We start from the raw sequence: 9,810 nt of genomic DNA, 5'->3' as shown, positions 1-9,810 counted from the left end.
CCCGGCTACTATTGCCGCTATATTTATCCGTTGGGGCGTCAAACGAACTCCGATTGCGATGAAACTTGACAAGCGGTCTGTCTACACTATAATAAGACCACACGTCAACTCTCATCCCATTCCGAGAACATTTTCCGGCCACTTATAAAATACTATTTCGGACATGCCGCGGGCACGTGCAAGTGTGTCTGGGCTCAGAACGGACAACGGAGAGAACAAGGAGGCCGGGACGGATGCATGTTTGGAAAACATGATGATGCAATGCACATGATGACATGATAAGATGCAACACGCAAGCAAATGACATGGCAACGACGGCGAATAACTGAACGACACCTCGCACATCGGTCTCGGGGCGTTACAACACTCCACCACTACGAGAGGATCTTGTCCCGAGATCTAGAATGGCACCGGAGGGACAACGGAAGAGAAAGAGAAGAGGTAAAACTAAGTTGCTTCTTTGACAAACGCGTGAAACCACGAACCTTGCGAGGTTGAACAAATTCGAGAAAAGAATACAAAGAAGGTGAACTAGGTCGAAAACACTCCGTTAGAAACGAGGGACAAAGAGCATTGCGAAAACCTTGAGGTTGAAGGGAAGATATATATAGAAAACACTCCGGTTAAAGAAGGGGATCAAGGAAGACCAAAATTCGGGCAGCACTCCGGTTGAAAAGAGAGGAATTGAATAAGAACTTGATAAGGGGACAGAACTTGAAAAGAGGGCACGACACTCCGGTTGAGAAAGGGATGCAAGACTTGATAAGGCGAAAAGAACTTGAGCAGAATGGCACCACACTCCGGTTAAATGGATAGGCATGAAAAGAACATGATCTTTGACAAAACGAGATGATGGGTTGAAAAGAGCAACATGACAATGCCTCCGGAACAAAGAATAGAAGATAGATAACTGAAATAGGAGAATAGAGAAGAAAATGCCAACCTCTGCCACAACAGAGCTTGAAAAGGCATCTTTAGGACAAGGGTCGAACTGAGTTATTTGAAACCCAACAACGAAAAGAATAAGCTAGATATGGTCTTATGGAATACATCTCCCATTATGAGGTGACATTCTGCCACTACTGGAAACGATAGATTGGATTGATATGAACAAGAAGATGAGAAACTTATTTCACCGGGAGGATAAATGAAGAAATTTGGTCATTTATAAGCACCATAAATAGCAACAACCCTTAGGGAAAGCTTTAGGTGAAATATAACCCAAGATAGCTCCAGTGACGAGATTGATGGATTTAAAATATCCCAATCTTGACAACATGTGAATCATGAAAACATGAAGTCAAATTATCAAGAATGACATAATACCACCTCCAGTAATACGGAAGAAAGAATTGCACTCCAGATAGCAAGATGAAGAATGCTTGAGTTCCTTTGAAAAGAATCTCAATGAACACTTCGAGAAAGAATTAAATCCTTGATGAACCATCATGTAGAACCTCCATAAAGAACTCAGGTAAACAAAAGGAATGAAAAGAAAGAGAAATTGAAAACACAAGGTGAATCCTTGCAATGATTTAGATGGATCTCGTGATGAAATAATTGAAAAAGGTTGGAACTCCGGGAAAAGAAAGATAAAGCATCTCGAACCGAGAATATGATATGATGAACCACTCCGGAAAAAAGAAATTAATCACTTGGGTGGAACAAGAATAAGAATTATGTTATGCGTATCCCTCACCAATTAAATTGACGACAACCAACGGATTTGGCATACTACTTATTCTCGTTGAAAGGATTAAGATAGATATAACATCAGACTTGGGAAGGTATTGAACGAACCACCGGAAGGGTTGGAACAACGAATAAATTGATATGATAAGAAATAAAAAGAAATCTTGAATGAACCACCGTAAGAATTAAAAAAGATTGAAGTAAAGATAAAGAAAACACCGGGAGGAATTAGCAAATGAACGAAGATGCTTGGGAGAATTTAGATATATGAGAACGAAGAGATGACGAGCTGATTAGAGAACACTTGAACAATGCATCGGTAAGATTAGGAGGATGAGAGATGAAAGCTAGAATGAATAATCCTGAATAGATGGACTCCGAATAACAAACTGAGAAGACTCTTGAATATCTCCTGATGGGTGAAAAAGATTCTCACAATCGAAAACAATTATGAGAGGATGGCAACAAGCTAGCACCATGAATCTTGAAGAGAATAGAGCAAGATTAAAGAGAAACTCTTCTTAGATCTTCAAAATCCAAGAATGACAACGAGAAACACCACCATGAATTATTTAGACACTCCGGGAGAATCAAAAGCGAAGAGGTTGAGCCAACGGTAAAAAGAGTTTGAAAGATGTTGGTGAAAGACATTTGACTGATGACGATTCATTCTTACGTCAAACTTCGAGAAGAAAATTTGAGGATAGCTCCGGGAAAATAAGAAGAGTCAGATAAGATCCTGGAAAAAGACCTATGGGTTAGGGCCCATTCAAAAGAAACACCGTAGAACGATTTGAAGGACAGGTTGCACCGGTTGAATGAAATGGCTTGAATGGGATAACAAACTCGAAATAGGTTGAACAGATCTTGAATGACAAGACGAGCCTTTTGAGAAAGCTTTTAGCACGCCGGAACAAATGAATAGTGAGAAGTGAATTGTTATGAGGTACACCGGTGTGCGAAGGCATTGAAATGAGGAAAAGGGTAAGGTCAACAAAGTTTGACTTGAATCCACCGTAAAAGAAAACGAGTGAAGAGTGACGAACTTGAAGCTCCGTTAGTATCTTCATGAGAATCACCGGATGAGAACATTGAAGGAAAAGAATGGAGAGGCTTCACATCAATAAGATGGATACTCGATTAAGAAATCTGAGTCCTTCACGAAAAAAAGGGTGGGTGGGCGGGAAAACAAATGCAACTTGAGATGGATGAAACGAACACCGTAGAGAAAGCTGAGATTGAAACTTGCGGATGTTGCAATGATCGGATCCACTTGAAGAGAAGCACATCGGTTAAAAAGGATTGGCATGACAATATCGATTATCATGAAGGATTAGTATTCACATAGGAGTTTGAGAACACCATTTCGTAAAGGTATGGAATCAACACTTGACATTGAAGCAACTCGAATACCACAACTGAAAACAAAGGATTTGGCTTGTAGAATAAGCCGGAACAAACATACGATAGAGATTTCGTCCGAAGTTTTCGTGGTGGGGCCTACACGGGCTCGATCGTACAGCACCATCATGTACAAGGCAGTGCACATGACATACGAAGCGTCCCCGAGTCAGCATAGCCAAGGACTCTTTAAGACAAAACGAGACCACTGTAAAACCGACCGTGAATAGGCGGACCACTAGACGTCGAACCCCAATTTCATATCATACATCTGTCGGAAAGATATCCTAAGAGCTACTTGAATTCCCACCTATGAAACTCCCGAAATTTTCCGGTTATGCAATCAGGTGTTGGGGATACAGGAGAAGCATAATATCTCACCCAAACTAGCAAATCCTACATCCAGCTGTATCCATCCTTCAACACATAACCAAGAAACCTTCGGAAATCATCTACCTCAACCTTCGAAAAGCATCCGTTATACAAGTTATGGCGATACTCCCGAACTCCCGCCCCAGTACTGGGTGGCGTTGAGGTTATCTCACCAACGAACTGCATAAAAGAGATTTTCGATGTCGGCGTACTAAACTCAGGTATTCCAGAACTGCAATGATAAAATTATGACGACAACACCTCAGAGCTCAACTCCCCGGGACACTTCCACTAAACCCCTGACATGAGGCACTAAGACAATGTTCTCATCATAAAACCATCGGAACGATTCCAAAATACCCGCGTGATCCTAAAAAAAATTTAGTGAAATTTGAGAAGAGAAGAGTCAAAACTCTACGTTAGGATGCCTTACCAGAGCGATGAGGAGACTAGAAAGTAAAAAAGAATTCCTAAACTCTCCGATATTTAATTCCTAAATAACTCAAAACATTTTTCTAGACACAACTCAGCCACTAAAAACGATCAATCAATGGGGCTCCTAAGGTCGGGGAAGGCTCTGATACCAACTTGTAACACCCTCGATGCGACTATATCTCCCACGTGTCGAGGCACGACTTAGAGGCATAATCGCATTGAAGGCATATGTCGCAAGTGAGGTAATCTTCACACAACCCATGTAGTACATAAGGGAAAGAGATACATAGATGGCTTACAATTGCCACTTCACACAATTACATGAATAAACATTACAACATCCAAATACACTCAAGGTCCGACTACAGAACCAAAATAAAAGAAGAACCCCAAATGCGACAAAGGTCCCCGATCGACCCCAACTGGGCTCCACTACTGATCAACTAGAACGAAACAACACAAAGGACAAGATCTTCATCGAGCTCCTCCTGAGCTTGGTTGCGTCATCTGCACGGACTCATCGGCACCTGCAAACTGGTTTTGGAAGTATCTATGAGCCACAGGGACTAAGCAATCTCGCACCCTCGCGATCAAGACTATTTAAGCTTATGGGTAAGGTAAAGGTATGAGGTGGAGCTGCAACAAGTGACTAGCATATATGGTGGCTAACATACGCAAATGAGAGCGAGAAGAGAAGGCAAAGCACGGTCGATAAAAGTATGATCAAGAAGTGATCCTAGACTACCTACGTCAAGCATAACTCCAACAACCGTGTTCACTTCCCGGACTCCGCCGGAAAGAGACCATCACGGTTACACACGCGGTTGATTCATTTTAATTAAGATTAAGTTCAGGTTTTCTACAACCGGACGTTAACAAATTCCCATCTGCCCATAACCGCGGGCACGGCTTTTGAAAGTTCAAATCCCTGCAGGGGTGTCCCAACTTAGCCCATCACAAGCTCTCACGGTCAACAAAGGAATAGACCTCCACCCGAGACGTTCCGATCAGACTCGGTATCCCGGTACAACAAGACATTTCGACAGGGTAAAACTAAACCAGCAACACCGCCCGAATGTGCCGACAAATCCCGATAGGAGCTGCACATATCTCTTTCTCAGGGCACACTCAGATTGTCTTAGGTACGGGTAAGCCAGCCCAGAGTTGTCCCTGGTGGCCACCGACAGCTGACAGGTGGACCAACACTCAGAGGAGCACTGGCCCGGGGGGGTAAAATAATGATGACCCTTGGGCGCGCGACCCCCAAGGGAAAAGAAAGGCTAGGTGGAAAATGGTAAAACCAATGTTGGGCATTGCTGGAAAAGCTTTACTTAAGGAGAACTGTCAAGGGGTTACCATTATAGCCCAACCGCGTGAGGAACGCAAAATCCGGGAACATAACACCGATATGACGGAAACTAGGGCGGCAAGAGTGGAACAAAACACCAGGCATAAGGCCGAGCCTTCCACCCTTTACCAAGTATATAGATGCATTAATTAAATAAGATATATTGTGATATCCCAACAAGTAAAACATGTTCCAACAAGGAACAACATCTCCATGTTCCAACATGGAACAAACTTCAATCTTCACCTACAACTAACAACGCTATAAGAGGGGCTGAGCAAAGCGGGAACATAGCCAATCAACGGTTTGCTAGGACATGGTGGGTTAGAGGTTTGACATGGCAATTGGGAGGCTGACAAGCAAATGGTAGGCATGGAAGCATTGGCATAGCAAAAGAGCGAGCAAACTAGCATAGCAAAGATAGTAGTGATTTCGAGGGTATGATCATCTTGCCTGAGATCCCGCAAGGAAGAAGAACGAGTCCATGAAGAAGACAAACGGACGTAGTCGAACGGATCCTCACAAACTCGACGTTACCGGAACCAACCCGAAGAAGCAATCACCGGAAAAGAAGCACACAACATAGTAAACAACCACGACATAGACATGGCATGATGCGCAAACAAGTATGATGCATGTCCGGTTTAATGATACAAGGCATGGAAAAGAGCACAAGCAATCCTACAAATTAAGTGGAGCTCAATATGCAACTCCGTTGCATATTGACGAAACACCACGCGGCTTATTTAGTTCTCTCTCATTTATGTACCCAACAATATTAAATGTTGATTACCATGGCAAGAGGTGAAGCACAACAAAACTACCTATCTAGGCAAGTTTAAATGAGGCCGGAAGCAACGAACAACAATTCCGGAAAATCCTCATATGCATAATTTAAGGTTTGGTACCGTTCTGCCCTAAACAATATTTTAGAGTTGTTAAACATGCAAGACGAGTGCACCATGTTAAACTAGGCAAAATTCTACCCCATTTACATATAAATTTTATTAAAATCGGAGTTTCGGTTATTTAGTTATGAATAAAATCATTTTAACATGGCATAGGGAAAAATTAATGCAAACAACATTTTAAACATTTCAAACATAGATGAAAGTTGGATATTATTAATCTACACAAAATTCTGAGCAAGTTTCATATATAAAACATTTTAAACCGATGCACGGTTAATGAGTTATTAAATGCACGAACTAGGGGGAGTAAACTGTAAACATGCAGTTTCAGGATTAATAGAAAAAACGTTCTGCGGAAAAAAAAATGTCCCGGGCCGAATCTGGCCTACCGGGCTGCAAAGGACATGGGCGCCGGGGGTGGCCTCGCGCTAGTGGGCTGAGGCCCAGTTGGTAGGGAGGAGGCCGGCCCGCTTGCTGGATCGGGTCGAGGCAGACCCAGCGCGGTCAACGCGCTCGTGCGCTCGTCTTGGAAGCAGAGGAAGCAGGGGCGCGGCGGCACTGGTGGACAGCGGCGAGGCAGGGGTACTCCAGCGAGCCGGACTGCGGCGGCGGCGACGCGAGCGAGGCGGTGCTGGAGCTCGGGGAGGATCCTGGCGAGGGTGGCTTGCAGGTGGCGGATCCGAGCCACTGGTGCTCCGGCGGAACAACAACGGCGGAGGAACAACTGGGCATGGGGACGCAGGCTTCCCTCGACGGCCATGGCAGAGAGCTCCGAGCTCGGGATTGCGGAGGAGGAGCATGGGGCTGCGGCTGCGGACGTCGAGGGGCTCCGGCAAGGTCTTGGCAGCGACGAGCTTGACGCGGCTTCAGCAGGGTCGCGGATCAGATGGAGGTCGGGAGGGCAGCAGCGGCTGGACCCGGGCGCGAGTGTGGCAGGGTTGAAGGCGCGGACGATGCGGAGATGGTTGGATCCGGGCGGTGAGGTCGCCGGGGACCCGTTCCCTGCCGGATCGAAGCAGAGGCGAGCCGACGAACTTGGAGCTCCATGGCGCGGTCTCCTATCGACAGAGAAAAAGAGAACAGAGAGAGATGAGAGAGGGGTAACGCAGGGAGGAAAATAGGAAGGAGAAGAAGGGGGGCGATGCTCATCTGGTTGGCTGCTGGGCATGAGCGAGGCCGACGAGGCGGCGGCAGGAGGGCTCCATGGCAAGCAATTCCTGCTGGTGCTCGGCGTCGAGGCTCGCCGGGGCAGAGAAGGAGCTCCTCTCCTTTGGACTTGAGCGCAGCAAGGAGGGAGACTCATCGGGAGGGAGTAGAGCTCGGGCGCGGGGCTGCATAGATGGATTGGATCTGGGTGTGGGTGCGGCTCTGGTTGGCTGGGCGATGGGATCGAGGGAGATTGAGTAAGGGGATCCCGAGAGGATTGGAAGTGGCGGCGGGCGACGGGACACCTCTCCTAGATTTTAGGGTTTGATCCGATTTGTGTAGGGGTTGGTCTATATATAGAGACAAAAAGATTAGGTTTGGATCCTCCGATCAAAATTGGACGGTATCGGATAACTAGGCTAGGGAGCGCAATGAAGAAAACGGAGACGTTTTGTAGACGTTTGGGGATGATCCGGATCCAACGGTGACGACTGCCCAGGTCGGGCCCGGGACAAATTTCGGACGCGCGCGCGAGACGGGCTGCGGGCTGACGAGAGAGGTTAGGCTGGGCCTAGGTGGACTGCGAGGGGGAGAAGAGAGAGAGAGAGAGGGCCCGGCAAGTGTTTTCGGAGACCGAAAACGTCCGACGTTAGCCCGGCTACTATTGCCGCTATATTTATCCGTTGGGGCGTCAAACGAACTCCGATTGTGATGAAACTTGACAGACGGTCTGTCTACACTATAATAAGACCACACGTCAACTCTCATCCCATTCCGAGAACATTTTCCAGCCACTTATAAAATACTATTTCGGACATGCCGCGGGCACGTGCAAGTGTGTCTGGGCTCAGAACGGACAACGGAGAGAACGAGGAGGCCGGGACGGATGCAAGTTTCGAAAACATGATGATGCAATGCACATGATGACATGATAAGATGCAACACGCAAGCAAATGACATGGCAACGACGGCGAATAACTGAACGACACCTGGCGCATCGGTCTCGGGGCGTTACACTTCCCATACCGGTATTTGTGTTCGTCCACCTCCATTGTAACAAAATGTGCATCGTCGGGCAGGTAATCACCAGGATTGGTACCGGGCAGCATCCCCGGCAGATTTGTGACAATATCGCTAGGCACCATCAGCGGGGGGCACGATTGGTTAGCCTGTTCGCCGAGCTAGGGAATTTTTTCCCACTTGTTCGTTCTTGTAACCTTTTATCACTTGAAGTAGTTCCCGACCGGCGCGCTTCTTGCGCTGCCTTTTTAAGAGCGCGGACATGGTTGTCATCTGGCGGAGGCGGTGGTGGTCGCTTCAGGGCATCCAAAGTGCGCTTCAATTTCACCGGATCTATCTTCTCCTCCGGAGGTGGATTTTTCTTTGCACAAAAGTCCTTCACTTGGGCTTTACAGATCTTCGCGTTTTCCTCCTCGGTCATCTCGTATGGTAACTTCTCTAGAGACTTGAGAGATGTACCGAATATGTATTGCCTCCTACCTCTAGCTATACTGCTAGACGCCAGAGTGGCCAGAGCGGCGGTAGTTGTCTTCCTTTGTTGCTTACGAGGCGGAGTGCTATGACGTGCTGGAGCAGCCGGAGCGGCGGCGGCTCTCTTCCGCCCTTGCTGACAAGGCGGAGGAGGAGGCGGGCTGCTCGACACGCCGGCGCAGGCGGAGAAGGAGGCGGAGTGCCGCCACGCGCCGGAGCAGGCGGAGAAGGAGGCGGAGTGCCCTGGTCACTCACCGCAGGAAGAGGCAGAGGAGGAGGCAGAGTGCCCTGACTCGCCGGAGGAGGAGGAGGAGGCGGAGGCGTCCAGTTCAGAAGGTTGATGAGCTCCTTCCACCATAGACATGGAGTCTTCAGAGCAAGACCCAGCTGAGTCTCCCCTTCACCGGTATGGTCGTCAAGCTCGAGCTCCTCAAATCCCTCCGTTATTTCATCGACCATCACAACGGCTTAGCCTTGTGGAATCGGCCGGCAGTGAAAAGTTGCGCTGGGTTCAAGAGGTGCAACAGAGCCGACAGCCGCCTTGACTTTGAGGTGCTGCCATCGCGTCATAAGGTGGCAATCTTGAGACTCCGTGATAGCATCCACGGGGTAGCTGGGAACCATGAAGTCAGGCTCCTGAAGCAGCTCGGTGGAACCCACGCTGCTTCTCCGCTGAGATGGCGGGGTAGCTTTGGCAGGTCGCTTGCTGTGAACTGCTTGTTCCTCTAGCGCTTGTACCTTTGCGTGCAGCTTCTGCAGTTGGGTTTGCTCCACTTTCCTCCTCCTCTCCCGGGTTTTGTAACCGCCTGCGCCAGGAAACCCAGCCTTCCACAAAACGGAGCATGGCGTGCTTCGTGTCCGTCCAGGGTGCTCAGGATTCCCGAGGGCCTGTGTGAGCTCGTCGTTCTCTCTGTCGGGAACGAACGTCCCTGTAGGGAAACGTAGCAGAAAACAAAAAAATTCTGACTTACGCACCAGCCCAGGACCACTATGGAGACTGCATACAAGGTTCGA

Source organism: Triticum urartu, chromosome 6A (assembly GCF_056163025.1).
Source record: "Triticum urartu cultivar PI428250 chromosome 6A, HENAU_Tu73, whole genome shotgun sequence".
NCBI lineage: Eukaryota > Viridiplantae > Streptophyta > Magnoliopsida > Poales > Poaceae > Triticum > Triticum urartu.
Note: the sequence above shows the minus strand (reverse complement) of the source record.